At 34.7% G+C, this 16,735-nt stretch overlaps 1 protein-coding gene across 27 annotated transcripts in view; it reads right to left on the bottom strand.

The window, feature by feature from the left end:
• MAP2 (microtubule associated protein 2) overlaps positions 1-16,735 on the bottom strand; it is a 303,522-nt gene that overhangs the window by 133,147 nt on the left and 153,640 nt on the right. For 10 of the 27 annotated variants that reach the window (XM_037745067.1, XM_037745075.1, XM_037745076.1 and 7 more), the window contains exons 1-2: positions 15,791-16,098; positions 15,435-15,502 (exon numbers count right to left, since the gene is read on the bottom strand). The gene's annotated coding sequence lies outside the window, so the exon portion shown is untranslated. Of the gene's footprint in view, positions 1-15,434; positions 15,503-15,790; positions 16,100-16,735 lie in introns of those variants that run through there. The other 17 variants (XM_037745077.1, XM_037745081.1, XM_037745078.1 and 14 more) reach the window with 8 other exon arrangements.

Genomic DNA, 16,735 nt, shown 5'->3' with positions numbered 1-16,735 from the left:
AGGCACGCGCCACCATGCCCAGCTAATTTTTTGTATTTTTAGTAGAGACGGGGTTTCACCATGTTGACCAGGATGGTCTCGATCTCTTGACCTTGTGATCCACCCGCCTCGGCCTCCCAAAGTGCTGGGATTACAGGCTTGAGCCACCGCACCCGGCCTGGACTGTTATACTTTTTGTAAGAATTTTAACATAAAAGTGATTTATATACAGAATAATGACACTTGATGAAATGATGGTTTGGAATCTTTGAAAATCGATATAAAATTACAAAATTGTCAAACAGATAATTAGGTTTAGCTGTAAGTAATGGAAAAACTCCAATTAACAGTGGCTTAAACAAAATAGAAATATTATGTAAGATTATCTCATACTGAAAATGGCTGCTGAAGCTCCAGCCACTGAGTCTGAATTCCCACCAGAAGAAAGGAGGAAGAAATGATGAACAGCACACTCACTCCGTTTAAGTAGTTGGTATACATTTCACACAAAACTTCTTTTCATAGCTTACTGTCCAGAACCTAGTCATATGGTCACACCTAGTTACAAAGGAGGCTGAAATTCTGAATCTTCTCCTGAATGGCCAAGTACCCATGAATTTCCCAAAAGCAGTGATCCTATTTTTACTGAGGAATAAAGAGAGAATGGGTATTGGGGACAAAAGTAATCTATACCACATTAATTATTGGCTAATACCTTAGGTATGAGTTAGAAAAATAATTTATAAATTGTGCCAGCTTTTTGCAACAACAGAATATTAAAACACAACAAAATGAATTCTCTTTGAATTAGCATTTCACGTTTTACCTAAGTCTCCAAGTACATTTTTAAATTTCAATTACCATCCAGGTGGGCTTGGTAGGTTACACAGAGCTTCACTATCAATGAATATGCTTTTCTACTGCAACAAAGCAGCTTCAGCTATGCCAATATTTGAGAATAGTTGTTTATGGTTTCATTTCCTTTACTTTTAATAGTGGCCATAAAAAGCCAAAAACTGCATTTTATTCACATTCCTTTGCATAAGGCCTTGAATTTAAAGTATGTTATGCCACTAGATCTACTGATGTTTAATGAGGGCTGGTAACTTATCCTCTGCAAATATTCAATGTTAGAATGTACTAATTGCATGCAAAAATAAGAATGAATAGCAGTCAAATATCTAATTGTATGTGTATCACTCTGCATACATTCACATGGTATGCTTTGTCTCTTTGATGTGTTTTCAGTTTATTTCTAAGAATAAAAGCTATCAATAGAGATGCTGTGTTTTAATAATTTAGGAAAAATACTCCTTTTATCATAGCCACAAATGGTTTCTAGTAATTGAAGTAAAAGGCCACTGTGACCCTTAACTTTCTCTCTGTGTTTAATTTCCTCTTCGATTTTTACAATGAAGCCACTTTACTGTAATTCTTATTTTCTTTATTCTCCTTTTGCTGGGTGCTTCATGTCCTAATCTCACTGAGAAAGCAGAAACTTTCAGTTAACTGAAGCCAGATAAAATCAGTAATAGTTTTATGGCAGCTAATTAGCACCACTATACTATACTCATTTTAATATAAATATTCATACTTCTTAATATTGCCAAGAAAAGGATCACACACATTAAGTCATATATTCTATGCCAAACCTAAATTTCGCATTTATTTTTACTTAACTGAGAGTCTATCAACTACATTCTTGATCTGCTTTCAACTTTGTCTTTCTGTGAGGTGAAAAATATATCCATGTGTAATTGCTTATTTTAATACTGCTACCACCATATAATTTCTGGTTCTTTTGAACTGTAGAAGAAGTTTTACTTTTTACCTCTCCTTGGGATCACCTTGTAATTTCTATTCAGGAGGGAAGGTGTTTACCTGTTACTAGATAATCTCAAGGTTTTCATTTATTTGTTACTCTTCATCCATGAGAAAGTCATATATAAAGATAGTTGGCATTACATTCTACATCTTACAATCTGTACTTGTACGATCCATCTCAACACTGAGAATTAGATCTTATCGTTATTTATCAGAAAATAAAGGCCCAGGAAAGGAATTTTCCCAACTAGCTAGTAATCAAATACAGAGTCTTAGAGGACTGTGGGGGCAACATCATGGCAATTCATTAAGAAACTTATTCAGAACAATTAAGACCCTACTTCTTCTCCCTTGGTACTACATTTTGACTCTTGAAGATTTTGTCTTCAAAATAAGCAGCAGTCTTTAGTGAAAGCATTTGATCAGTTTTGGAACCTGATCTAATACAGATAAATCCAGGTAGAACTAAAACATATGGTGGATTTGTGAAGATCTTAACCTGCTCATTGCCAGCTTGCCAGTTCTATCTCCATACTCCTTCTGGAATGCCTTCCTTTTTTTTTTTTTTTTTTTTTTTTTGGTCTATCACGGAGGCTGGAGTGCAGTGACACAATCATAGCTTACTACAGCCTTGAACTCCTGGATCCAGTGATCCTCTTGCATCATCCTGTCAAGTAGCTGGGACTATATGTGAGAGCTATCACATCCAGCTAATTCGTGTTTGTGTGTGTGTGCATGTGTGTAATTTTGAAATGTATATATATATATATGTATATCATTTATGTGTGTGTATGTGTGTGTGTATATATATATATATATATATATCATATATATATATATTTGTATATATATTTTGTAAAGACAGTGTCTTGCTGTGGTGCCCAGGCTGGTCTTGAACTCCTGGCTTCTAGTGATCCTACTGCCTCGGCCTCCCAAAGCACTGAGATTACAGGTGAGAGCCAACATGCCCCACTGATACCTGCATCTTAACAGATTCTGCCTTCCTACCTAGAACCGTTAGCCTTCATAGTTAATGGGAATACAGAGCTACATAACTGCAGAGGAGACTTAACAACAGCAACCTATGATCCTCAACTAGTTCTTCATTCATGTTTTTGGAAAATTAAAACATAAAAATTAATAGAATAAAAACCTCAAAATCAAGACTTTTGAGAAAAATAAGTAGCACGAACAATAACAATACATTTTTTTAAATCATTCTTGAGGAAACAGAGGTGATTCAGGAAAGAGAACTTACAAGTATCTTTCTCAGAGAGATTTGAAAGAATGTTACATACTTTAAAAATGAACATCCGAGGTTACATATTTATCATTAGAAATCCCCTAATCACAGAACAGAGGCAGGAATAACATGAAAAATCAAAGAAAAGTAAACCACAGTTCCTCTGAATTAAAGAAAAATCATTAAAAATAGTCTGATTGCCAAATAGGTTAAATGATAAAGACCTTCATCTAGACACATCATTTTCAAATCACACAAAACTCCTAAAGCCTACTAAAAAGAAAACCATCAAAGTTTTTCACAGAAGAATGAGAACCTGACTTATTTCAGACTTCATATCAATAACACTGGATGCTAAAATGTAATGGAGCAAAACTGCATAGCTGATCACATTATCAATCAAGTATAAGTACTATATGCAGATACATATGATATAAATACATATGTACAAGTATAAGTACATATAGTATATATAGTATAAGTACATATAGTATAAGCACTATATGAAGATAGTACTTGTAAAGTCTTGTACTTGAAAAGACTCAGATTTATCAGTGACCAGCTGCATACAAATAAATGCCTTCAGAAGAAACTCTAGTCAAACCAAAAAGAAATACAATAAAAGACAACATGAAATAGAAGACACTAGGAAAGAGGAATTTAGTCTAGAATGAGGGTAAGTAAGCCATGGCTTGTGGACCAAATACAGCCACCATCTGCTTTTTGTAAATAACGTTTTATTGAAAAACAGCCGTGCCTATTCATTTACTTATTATCTATGGTTTCTTTTGTGCTACAATGACAGAGTTCATTGTAGCTACAACAGAAACTCTGTAAGTTGCTGTGATGGTGATTAGATGACCCTGAAAGCCAAGAATATTTACTATCTACCCCTTTAAAGAAAAAGTGTGCTGAGCCCGGCTTAGAAGAAAGAAATTAGGTTGAAAAGGCATTAAAGTCTCTGGATCTCAACATTAGGATATAGTCACTTGAAAAGGAGGAGTTGGAAAGACACAAGATCACCTTTACTTTTCAGCGGTTCTGATTAGTGTTTGATTCAACAGGAAAAAATATTATTTTTTGAATCAACATAAACAAAATATTAATTAATTATAGAGAACAGAATACACTCATAATAAAAATAAACCTTGACAATATAAAAATTATAATAATCTAACACAAGGGAGAGGGAGAAAGTATTAGTGTGCTAAATTTCTCACTTTTTATTGTAGTAAGTCAATAGATACTGTCAAAGGTTAAGAAACGGAAGTGTACTATTTACAACTAAAATGGTAATCAGAAGAACTCTTGGGGAACAGCAGTTATGAAAACAGTTTTCACTGGGAAACGGGAGATTTGGGGACGGGAACATGGAGGAAAACTTTCATTTTCGTTTGGTCCTCTTGTTTGGCTTGTTTTTAAATTTTTATTTGTTTACCACGAGTAGATATTACTTTAACTTAAAAATGATAAATATAAATTCACCTCTCATTCAAGTATACTATATACCTACTCTATGATAAGTACTGTTTAAGGCAGTAGGAAAATAGCAGTAGGGAAACAAAAGTCCTCTTTTTTTTTTTTTTTTTTTTTTGACTTTAAATTCTTGCGGAAGGAGATAGAAAATGAACAACTTTGGCATTATTGACATTTTGATCCAGATAACTCTTTATTGCAGAAAGCTGTTCATTGTAGGAGATTTAGCAGCATCTCTGGCCACCTCTACTTATTAGATGTCAGTAGCTCTTGCTCTAGTTGTGACAATAAAAAATGTCTCCAGACATTTCCAAATGACTCCTGGCAGAGAAGGCCACAGGTTAGGGGAAAAGCCTTGGCTTTAGGGTCAGACAGGCTGAGTTTTATTTCAGGCTTCACAAACAATTAGTTCTTTGTCTTTGGAAAATAGACGTAACCCTACTAAACCTCATTTTCCTCTTCTGAGAAATTAAGCTTGAAAAATCCTGTCTTATGAAGCTTTTTTTTTTTTTCATAATCTAGCAAAAGATGTATGTACTTGGCATATAATAAATGTATGTACTTGGCATATAATATGCATTAAATAAACAGGAGTCATTACTATTTTAACTCTAATTGTAATAATGACCATGAAGAGGAGGACAGTAGCAGGTGGAGTGGAGGCTGTGTGCTAAGGATGGTGGGTGAGGAGGAGAGTCAGCCTAGGCCTTGGATGCTTGGTTGAAGGTTCTGGTTAAGCCCCAGAGCAGCACTCTTCAATCAAACCTACTGTGATGATGGAAATGTAATATAATATATAATGTTCTATAAAATGAATGCGGCTATAAGCACTTTAAATGTGGTTAGTTCGACTAAGGAAGTCAACTTTCAATTTCTAAAATTTTTTATTAATTTGAATTTAAATAGCTACATGTGGCTAGTGGCTACTGTATTTATTAGCCAGCACTGTTTGAGATAGCAAATGAAAGCCACTAAGGAGAGAGAGAGAAAAAAATAACAGCAATAAAAAAAGGGTGTTCTAGTTTGTCTCGAAGATTAGGGTAGTGATGGTGTTTGGGAAAGGGAGACCAGATAAACACAATTAAGTAGCCCTGGTATGCTAATGAGAGCATGGATGGGGTGGTGGGAAGGAACTGTGGAAGAGGTGGGCCGCTAAACAGAATAGGCTCAGCGGACCCATTCCCATGGGTGTCTGCCTCAGGACACCTAACCTCCACCTTGATCCTAACTCAGCAGCCCCTGAGGTCATCGTTTTCCTTACATATGTTCCCCTTCCATGTCTATATCTGCGACTAGAACTGAGATCCAATTCAAAGTTTCTTTTTATAAGCTTTTTTAATTATCCTAAAAATGGACAAATCACAATGCCTTTGTTTTAAAATGTTTCTCCATCGATGTGATCTTTTGAAACTTTAATAATTTTCTTTGCTATTCTGGATTCTTACTGAGTTATTTACCATTCACTTAAAATTCTGTGGAACTCAAAACTGAACAATGTATTTTAAATCAATAATATTGTATTATTTCATTTTCTGTGATATATTTAGCCTTATCTGCTTTTAATGTTGAAAAGTTTTAAACCATTTCAGCAAAGACTGTGTTATTTTTACTAGTATTTACATAAACCCACGCCACACTAATCCAAGACTTGGAAGGGCAGAAGTCTTTTGAGGTACCAGGGCAATCCACTTAGTAGAGGTCACCACTGCCTTAGACAGGTTCTTTATTTTAGCAATCAAGTCAGGGCATTATTAAAATATTATAGATTTAGGGCAATACACTCATTTATCTGCTTTAACTTCATAGTAGTAGGAAGTAAACGCTTTGCAGTCAGAACAAGGATATGTGTCCCAGATATACCATTTCTAGTGGAGTGACTTGGGTAGATCACTTGCATTCTTCAAACTTCCATATTTTCTTTTATAGCAAATATAATAAGGTCTGCCTTTCCCATTCCAAAGATTGTTGGAGGTTTGAGACACCACATATTAGAAAATGTTTCATATTACTTAAAAGTGGTACAGAAGTGGTTATTTTTGTTGTTCTTAAAATTTAAATGCAGCTTCTTAACTGGTTGAATTATTCCAACAATGTTATCATTCACAGTGTGGTTGTGTTTGTGAACATAACATAGGGAGCTTATTCCATGAAGCATGCACATATTGCGTGCTTAATGTAATACATTACATTTATTATTTCTCTTTTATCTCTTGGATTATCCGCTTTCCTGCAGAGGAAAAGTACAGCCAGAATTACATGAATTTCTCAGGCTCACAAGTATGATTTTTTAAATGTTTTGATTGTTAGATCTCATATTTCTCAAATGTCATATTGGAAAGTCCGTCATTTTAGCAATTTCTGCTCCCACTATTTAAAGCATAGGCAGTCTACTTAGGTTTTTTTTTAAGATTCTGAAATATCACAAATTCTCCTGAAGTTATGTTCAAAATTATGTTAATTAGTGGCTCTTGGGCACTATGTGAGAAGAATCCTTAACACCTGCATGCTTCGCCTTATTCTGTATATGTTAACATGAAATCTTACCATGAGAAAAATCTTATAATAAGCAATAAATTATTTATAAAGAAAACTAGGTAGAACCATTGTTCACCTTGGAAATAAAATGTAAGATCTTCCCAAAAAGAAACATCATTTCTTAAGTTCCTACACATGATGAAGAAATATATTTTGGTTATAATGTGTTCGATGGAATATCTTTTCCTTAACAATTGCCAGAGGTGGACATCTGGCTTTTTAAAATGGTCATAATGTAGTCATTAACACCAAGAGAGAATCTGGGATTGCAAACCATCTGATGCAATCCCAAATGGAACCCGCAAAAAAAAAAAAAAAAAGAAACGAATACTTATTCAGACTTCTATTTTTGAGAGAGACAATCTTGGAAGACAAGAGATGATTCTGTGCTACCCCAAGAGTCTTTCAACAATTGAATGCATGGGTATGGTATTCTAATTTTGCAAATTGCATAGTCAATTCCAGCTTAATTATGCAAAGAAGATCAGTGCTGTCCATTATAGAAAGAGTAGACTGACACATACACACACCCATGTACAACACTTATTTTCTTAGCTTCAACCTGGCATGTGCATCTACAGTATTTTCTATAGAGATAACATATAAGTACAAAGGTGCCTGTTAACATGGTTTGTCTCCTCAAGGACATTGCCTAGTGTTCTTGAAGAAATGTGATTATCAACTTAACATGACTTCTTATCACATAGAAACTAATTTGATACTTCACTGCAATTTTAAATTTCTAGTTTCTAAGGACATTGTTCATGCCTATTTGGCTGTTTAAATATACACCAAATTACAAAATGATAAAAAGGTTCAGAGACCTGGTCATGGCATAGTCTAGAGAGAGAACTGGCTCCTTAAGCAAAGGATAAATGCTAATAAGGATGAGAATACCACAGGTATTTAACATGCACTTGAGCTATTCTGCCTTGAAGGATGAATATGGTATATTTATTTGATTTTTTTCTTAGATATTTTATAGTTACAATGAGTGATGTGAGGAAAATCAAATAGGTCAGTGCTTCCAACTTGCCACAGCTAAAAGGGATAACTAGAATTACAGTCTAGCACTGAAGGCAGAAAGGTAACATTTCTCCTGACAGTCTGTCAAGGCTTCTTATGAATACTTGGTCCCTCTGAACACTCTGATTGTCTACACACAGATGCATCCTTCTGTAGAGTTCTGTCAAAAACCAAAACAGTCCACCAAAAAGAAATTATTTTAATGGAAAAAAATGCTTTCCCGAAGTCAGTGACTATCTTCTAGTCCCCTATGGCTTTAAGTAGGAGTCACCCAGGGCTTTTAGTAGAAGTGCGCGGCAAGAAGATGGAATGTGGAGACTCAGAAGCTTCCCACAGAAGAGTGTCATAGGTGTCAAGAGCTAAGGGGCCAGAGAATTCAGCAGCTCACTACTGTGCTGAAAATCCAGGCAGACAGGACACTGAAGTCCAAAGAAGTCATGAGGCAGGAAATAGAACTGGAGTTAAGAAACGGACACATCCCCAAACCCAAGCCACAGAAATTTATTATATGGCATAATAAATATTAAGAATGGGCAGAAAGAATAAAATGTCAGTAGCTCATTAGGGTTGATTTAATGGATTTTTCATAAAATAACTGGCTGGAATTTTAAAACTCAGTAGAGAGGCAATTCACTCTTTGCATCAAAGAGGTTTAAAAGTATGCTATGTCGCTGCAAAAGGAGAGCTCACTTCAGACTTACTAACAACCACTTCTCCAGTCATTTCTTATTTTTCTTGCCTGGACATTTGCCTTCTAGCCTTTTACTAATCAAAGCATGGTTTCCATGGACGAGCAGCATCATTACCTGGGAGCTTGTCAAAATACAGACTCTCAGGCCCCTCTTTAGACCTACTGACTCTGAGTCTGCATTTTAGTAAGATCTCCAATTGTCTCATCTCTGCTTTAAAGTTTAAGATGCAAATCTCTTAGCATCTACTCTTATCCATTTATAATTCATTCTCTGTACAGCTGCCTGAGTAATTTTAATTTTGTTAGCTCACTGATTATTTCCACTCTCTAGAAGGGAAAGTTCCATGAGGCAAGGAAAAGGGAATAGAATTGGGTACTCAATTAACATTCATTGAATGAATATCCTTCAGTCTAGGATAAAGAACAGATGGGATGTGCAAGGTTTCCCATATTTTTTCTTTACCACTTGAGAAGTCTCACCCTCTTTTCCCTTGCTCTTATTTATAAGGAAGCAACATTTTACATGCCAAACCCAAATACTTGTCTACATTCTTTATCCCCTTTCCTTTAAATTTGTCCTTTTTCTGATTACACTTGTAGCACCTCGCTCTATTTGCCCCTGCCATTGGCTTGTGATTTTCCACGTTAATAAGCAGCAAAAGCCCACTGAAGTCACCACCTTCTTGCTTTTCATATTTTGTCTCTTTTCTTTGAGTCTGGACTTCTTAAGTGTATTTTCCTATTGTTTTCATATCTTTATTTACTCCTTCATTTCTCAAGATGTTTCTGTCTCCACAATTTGATGGTTTAGAGTCACAAAACGTGTGACATTCTGAGTCTCTGTCCCTTCACTGGTGAAGTGGGCATGACAGAAAAGACATCAGAGATACTATGATAATTAAAGTGCCTTTCACAGATGCTGGCACATGGCAGGTGCTAATGTGATCTCAAATTCTCCTTGGAGGAAAAGCTGAGGCTCATTTTGAAGCCACCAAATTTTATCTGTCCAGGAATTTGACAAAAGAGAATACAGTGATTTTGTTGTAAGTATCTAGTCATTGGAAATCGTTTAAAATATTGTGTAAGTGCAATGTACAAGCTATTCCACTGCAGCATTATCACAGTGAAAAATGGGAAACAGTAGGGAATAAAAAAATGTCCAGTCTTTAGATGAGACAACATTATGCAGGTGGCAAAATGTTGTGAGAAATGTTTAAGACACTGCTGAAAGAAAGAAGGCAGAATTCAAAATTCTATCCTTATAGTTTTGATTATGAAATTTTAAAAGCAATCGGATAAAAAACATCAAAATGTTTTAAAATTGTTAACATTACTCTCTGGATTGTATAATAATGGGTGACTATTATTTCCTTCCTCATACTCTTCTAAATTTTACAAATTTTACAAAATGTGGATTTATTGTTTTTATAACAAAATAATTATTGAAATAAATAATAAACCCAGAAGCATTTTTAAAATTCTCATTCTTCAGTTTTTCTGGAAAATTTGAGTTTTAACTTTGTTTTCTATAACCTTCCCTGTTCTCTTCTTTCTTTGCTTTTTTTTTTTTAAAAATTTTTCATTCAACTTTGTTAATTCCTGTCCCTTATTTTGCGTCTTAAATGCAGGTGCTGCCAAGAGATTCCCGCTGGTCCTCTTCTTCTTGTTAATGTCACCCACGGCCTCCCTCCCTAACTTCCCTTCTCAGCTTTGGATCTGCATGTTCTGCAATCTACGAGCCCAGTCCACCCACATACCCAGCCTCATGTCCTAAACATACCTTTTCATTTTTTATTCACGCTCTCATTCATTTAGCATTTATTGGCTGTCTACTATGTACTAGGCATTCTGCTAGCGACTAGAGATACAATACAAATAAAAGAAGGATTTTTCCTTGCATAGCTCTCAGCTACTTTCTCCCTTTACTTTTTCCAGTTATCAAATTCAAACGTCAGAGACACCTTTGAGTCCTTCTGCTGTTTATTCCTCCTACCAATCAAGCAGTTGTTCTACTCTGTATATGAACTTGAGCTCAGAAGCATCTTTCATTATCATGACCTCTTTTTCATGCCCACCGTCAATATGTTCTTTGGACTTTTGTTTTCCCCTAGGATTATCCTATGACAGCTTCTGAAGTGATGCTTTCTTCAACATGCTGTCACACACAATTCTGACTTAGCTTGCACAGAACTATAAAATAAATCATCTGAAAACACAGTTTGGTCATAGTAGTTTTCTGTTCAAAGTATTCAATAGCTTCCCACTGAATAAGAAACAAACCTCCTCGACTGGTATTTAAAGTCCTCTTCCAATGTATTAAGTTGAACTGAATGAAATTAAATTTTGTTTCAAAAACAATGAATATTAGCCATTTAATATGATGCCACTTTATATTCTAAGAGTCCTGTTTTTCTGCTTTATATCTAGAATATAAATGAGATCAGTCTGTGCTTTCCAAGCATGTTCACTTCCTTGGATTCCTTTGCTAATGTTTGTTCTTTCTGCAGCTCCTCCATACGTTGTCTCCCCGTTGAATACTTCTATTCATCCCTAAGTTCTGCCTCAAAACACACATGATCTATGAAGTATATCCTGTTGAATCCTATTCCAATGATTAGAATGCCCTGTAATGACGTTCCTTAATAAATTATCCTTAATATGGTACATATACACCATGGAATACTACACAGTCATAAAAAGAATTAAATCATGTCCTTTGCAGCAACGTGGATGCAGCTGGACCCATTATCCTAAGCAAATTAAGGCAGGAACAGAAAACCAAATACCGCATGTTCTCATTTATAAGTGGGAGCTAAACATTGGGCACTTGTGGACATAAAGATGGTAACAATAGACACTGGGGACTGCTAAAGGGCAGAAGGAAGGAAGACAGAAGAGTTGAAAATGAACTATTGAGTACTACACTCAGTACCTGAGTGACAGGATCATTCATACCCCAAACCTCAGTATCACACAATATACCCAGGTAACAAACCTGCATGTACTCCCTAAAATAAAATCTGAAAAAAAAATTATTTATGTCTTTATTATGGTACCAATATGCCTTGGTACTACTTCCTCATCTTATTTTGCTGACTCCAACTGAGATCCGGAAGTGTTCTCCTGTAATACTTGCAAGTAGAGAATCTTAATACATATTTGTGTAATTGTTAGTAGCTTCAGTGATTTTTCTGACTTAGTTACCCTTGAGGTTGAATTGGTAGCTTTACTTTGTCCATGGCCCTGTTGCCTGCTTGTTGATTTATTTTGGCCATTTGAACATTCTTATGCCATTATTTCATTTTAAAAAGGAAAAAAAAAAAAAAAACCCAAAACCTTGCAAGTTATGACATCAGTTATGCTATTTAGCACTTGGATTCTCTGGCTAATTTTCTTATATAGATTATGCAATTCAAAATAACACGTCACTATAATGACATGGAAAATGCTTTATGAATGAATTTATTTTAAAACTTCCTAATTTATCTTTGACATTCATCCTTAAAGAATAAACTTCTTCAAGTTAAATTTAAAATATATAAAAAATTAAAATACAATACAGATTGAATATTAGTTAAGTATTTGAAGACATATTCACTTCTACCATATGTAGATGACAGACAGACAGATAGATAGATAGATAGACAGACAGGCAGATAGATATGGATATTTTGATTTATAGTTGCAGATAAATCAAGATATTTACAAGTATACTGTTTTAACCTTATTGCATGGAACATTAAGACAATGACTAGGTACCAAAAATCTGCTATAAAAAAATGTGGTAAAATTTAGTGTTTAATATGCAGGACTTGGGGGCCAGGCTTGAGTTTGTCCAACTGTACTCTCAATTCACTTAAATAAAATGGAGACCCTACCTATCTCCCAGGATTATAGGGAGAGCTAAAGGGGATAATATATGTTAAGAATTTAGGATATTGTCTGGCACACAGTTAATAATAAAAAAATTTATTTTTATTAATGAAAATAAATGACAGCAAGAAAGAATAGCATTCTCTAAAGCCATATGATTCTAAAAGTTTCTTGATAGATTCCTTAAATATATAGAAAAGATTCTATCTATCCATCTGTCTATCTATCTATCTATCTATCTATTCATCCATCCATCCATCTATCCTTATATGCTTTGTTGCTCATTATGGACTAGTAAGTATGACATCATTTCTCATATTACATGTATAGAGAAGGGATGGGGCAAAAGGCCTCCTCCCCTTTGCTGCAGCAAAATCTTGGCCAAAGACATGAAAAGCAATAAACAATGTCAAGCCTGGGAGTAGTATTTAGGAAGCGTCCATAAGCAAAGCTCAGGCTGCAGTTTGGCTTATTTCCCCCAGCTGATGAACGTGAACGGGGACATTTGAAGAATTCTTCACATTTTAATCTAAAACCAGAAAAACCCTTTTCCATACAGCCTAAAAAAATTTCTATGCATGATTTGTCACTTTTCTATCCAGTATTAATAATCTAATTATTATTTTTTAGAAACATGTAATGAATATTTTGGGTAACTAAAAAAAAAAATGGCCAGATGTCTGTTTCACAGTGTATAATCTTATGAAAGGCAAGAACAAAAAAGTAATGGGGGAAAATGCTGACAAATTAAATAAACACTTATTGATTTCCTACTGTGACCCAGGCACTATGCTACATGTTAAAAACATAAGTGAAAAAAAAATATGAGTGAAATCAGTAAAGTAATTAACTCATCACAATATTGACTAGAAAAACCATGATATAGGGCCCTGATTTTCTTAGACTCCAATAGTCAAATTGTGTTCTGATTTGACCACCAATCTACTCTTTTAATAAACTCCTTTTTTATTATACGTACTTTGTCAGTCTACCACTAGATGAATTTTTAACAGGTCCTACAAAATTTAGATGCCAGAGGCCTGTTAGTGAGGTTGTATGCCCCTTCTCCAATATCGAAACAAATCATAACAGAACTTATTAGTTCCTATTGACAATGCATTGAAGTCATTTTTTAGTAGTTAAATAATTTCCCCTTTTTCCAATTCATACACATACCCTAAAGTTCAAAATTAATATAATGAGTTGCTGAATGAAAATGAAGATTAGAAAATAGATCTTCATGTGAAATATATGCTCTCCAGATTTAATTAGATGGAAAAATACTGAATAGATTTTTTTTTCCACCAAACATAAATATTTTCACTTACTTTGAATGAAATATAAAAAGAGAGAATGGTCTCAAGGGTTTAACAATATCCAGGAGAAATAATCCTGTTTGGAGGATTTCATACATAATTCCACTGAGTAATTTCTGAGGAAGAAGTGCAATATAATTTTATGTGTCTCCAAGACTAGTATTAGCTTTTGTTCACAGTCTGAAATAATGCAATTTCCTGTCTTAGAACACACTGATTTATTTTAACGCATTCATTTTCCTGTTCGAAAATCTTTATGTGACGCTGCCTACACTCTAGAAGGCTGAGGACAATGTCATCTACCCCTTCCCTCTCTCCCACAGTAACTACCCACAGCAGCAAGGCTCTTAAGAAGTGCTTGTGAAATGAATAAATTAAGGTTCTCGTGATTACACATTGCAGAGAATATTAACAAAGGACAATGTATTACTCTCCTTCACCTGCTATAAATATTCACATTCACAGGTATACACTCACATAATATTTCAGGGTCAGTAGTTGAACATTAACTATTTTCAGGCATATAATTTTTAAAACTAAACTTATTACAGAAAATGCTTTGAACTGACAGTCTTGAGAGGAAATATTATACATTGATCCCAAGGAAAGGCTTAAAAGATATTACTGATCTTCCCAGTAAGGCAGAAAATGTCTTCCATTTTTTAAAGGCAAATTACAAATATAGGTTTTATTGACTTGAATAGGTGTTAACATCAAAGACGGTCTTAAGGAAAAGGTAATATCCATAATTGCCATCTGAAATCAATATATATCCTGATGCTGAATTTCAAAATTAATATTTTTCATGTAAGGCATGAGGCCCAGATCAAATGGATTCAAGTGCATTCATGGCAAGATGAAGGATTGCTTTCTTATGCCGTCAATTTCAAATAAAGCATATGTAAAATAAGTTCTTTTAAAAACTAACAACCTCAGCTTTTAAATATATCCCTTGTTAAAAACTAAAACATCAATAAAGAAGTTACAATATTTTATTCGTAAAGCCAACAATACTGAGTCATTCCTGGGCTTTCGTCTCTAGCACCCACTCTACCTGGGAAGGGCAAGCCATTTCATTTAACCATTTTAATAAATCACTCATCAGCAGGATTTGTTCAGATAAAATCATTACTTAGCATATTTCTCTTAAATTCAAATTAATGAATTTTCATTTAGATGGAGAATTTTGGACTTAAAAAAAAACTGTTATAAAATCTCCAAATAAGCTAAACATGTTGATATTTGTTAATAACTTGCAACATAGGCAAAAGACACAATTCTTTAGTCATTGTCTAATCAAAACAACCTTAGATAATGGAAGTATCTGCATAGAAAATGGTATATGCAATAGACAATGATCAACTTAAGCTTAAGGATAAAAGACCAATTGTAGAAAAATTAATTTAAAGAAAATATTCCAATTCTCCCCAGATTTTCCCTCATTAAAAGATCCAAACAAACCATGTGGTACCTTTTAATTTTCTGAATGAGTAGTTCCCAATCAATGCTTCCTCGGTTAGGGACAACAAGCTGAAGAATCTACCGAAACAAAACAAAAGAATATATACATATATATATATATATATATATGAATTTGTTAACTAAATATCAAAAATTATAACTCACCATTAAGCAAATGCATTTTTTATATTCAAATGATAAATCTATGCATGGAGATCTGTAGTACAAAAAAATGCAGTACTTGAATATTTAGGAAGCTCAAAAATAAATTTTAAAACATTTTTACTCTGAGATTACATAAAGCACATCCTTTGAATAACGGATTAAAAATGAAACAAAATAAAATTAAAAGCCCCGAACCATTACCAGCACATATGCAGCAACACCACTCAAGTCTAGCCTTTGAGAACTGCTGCAGAATCCTTCTCCGGGAGCATTATCCCCACAGGCTGGCTCTCTGGCTCTCTAGCTCTAGACAGACGCAGTCTGCAAGCCACCAGCTCGTGTCTGTGTGTGCCGGGGAAAGGGAAGCTGCAAATTAGAAAAAGTCCCCGCAGTGGCGAACAGGAAAATAAGGCGAGTGGGAGAGAGGGAAAGAGCTCACTAGCCTCAGAATTTTCCAGAATGATGACAAGCCACTCAGCTCCGCCATCATTCACTGACAATAGGATGCTGCCCTCACTTACGTTTTAGCGGTTTGCCATAGGGGCTTCTGGTACCAAATGCCTGACAGGCATTTTAATTGCCTCCATCCAAGTGTGTCCCCAGGAGTCGAGTCTATCAGCCTATGAATGTCATCATCTGGTCTCCTTTGTGTTAATGCCAGACACACACACACACACACACACACACACACGCACGCGCGCGCGCGCAGAGCTTAAACAGAGAAACAGTTTTCAGCCATATAGGATTACAAACAAGTTAAGCTACACAAACTGGACGTAACTAAGTACTAGTTTATGGGAAATTTTATTATCTGCATTAAGGACATCAGAGATTTTTTGATGTTTTGTCATTGGCAGATAATTACAATATTTTTAAACTATCGTATATAGCTTATTTATATTCCAAAATCACTGTGCTCATTAAAGAAATGCATATATTTACGTATATTTTCCTACAGAAAATTCAATATCCTTTTAACCGTTATAATTATTCCCTTGGCCATGTTTTCCTCACAAGAGAAAAAGGAAAAAAAAAAAGCCGCAAAGAGAATTAGAAAACCAGAGCCAATATGTGATGTCTGGGGGCAATCTATTTCATTCTATTTACATACAAAAGCAAAAGAAGGTGGCAACCAGCTTGGTCCTG

The sequence above is a fragment of the Cebus imitator genome, unplaced genomic scaffold, assembly GCF_001604975.1.
Source record: "Cebus imitator isolate Cc_AM_T3 unplaced genomic scaffold, Cebus_imitator-1.0 Scaffold191, whole genome shotgun sequence".
Lineage (NCBI taxonomy): Eukaryota > Metazoa > Chordata > Mammalia > Primates > Cebidae > Cebus > Cebus imitator.
The sequence above is the reverse complement of the archived record's forward strand: the minus strand, read 5'-3'. Positions and strand labels throughout refer to the sequence as shown.